Genomic DNA, 362 nt, shown 5'->3' on the forward strand with positions numbered 1-362 from the left:
TCGTCCTTGATTCTGGTACGTCGACGCCAGATTGGCCATGCTGTTCAGCGTGTTTGGATGCTCCTCTCCCAGCACTCTCGAACTCGTCTCCATCACTCGCACAAACAGCTCTTCTGCGTCCGTCCGTCGTCCTTGATTCTGGTACGTCGACGCCAGATTGGCCATGCTGCTCAGCGTGTTTGGATGCTCCTCTCCTAGCACCCTCTTTCTCGTCTCCATTACTCGCACAAACAGCTCTTCTGCTTCCGTCCATCGTCCTTGATTCCAGTACGTCGACGCCAGATTAGCCATGCTGGTCAGCGTGTCTGGATGCTCCTCTCCCAGCACCCTCGAACTCGTCTCTATCACTCGCACAAACAGTT

This window comes from Cenococcum geophilum, assembly GCF_001692895.1.
Source record: "Cenococcum geophilum 1.58 unplaced genomic scaffold K441scaffold_46, whole genome shotgun sequence".
Taxonomy (NCBI): Eukaryota; Fungi; Ascomycota; class Dothideomycetes; order Gloniales; family Gloniaceae; genus Cenococcum; species Cenococcum geophilum.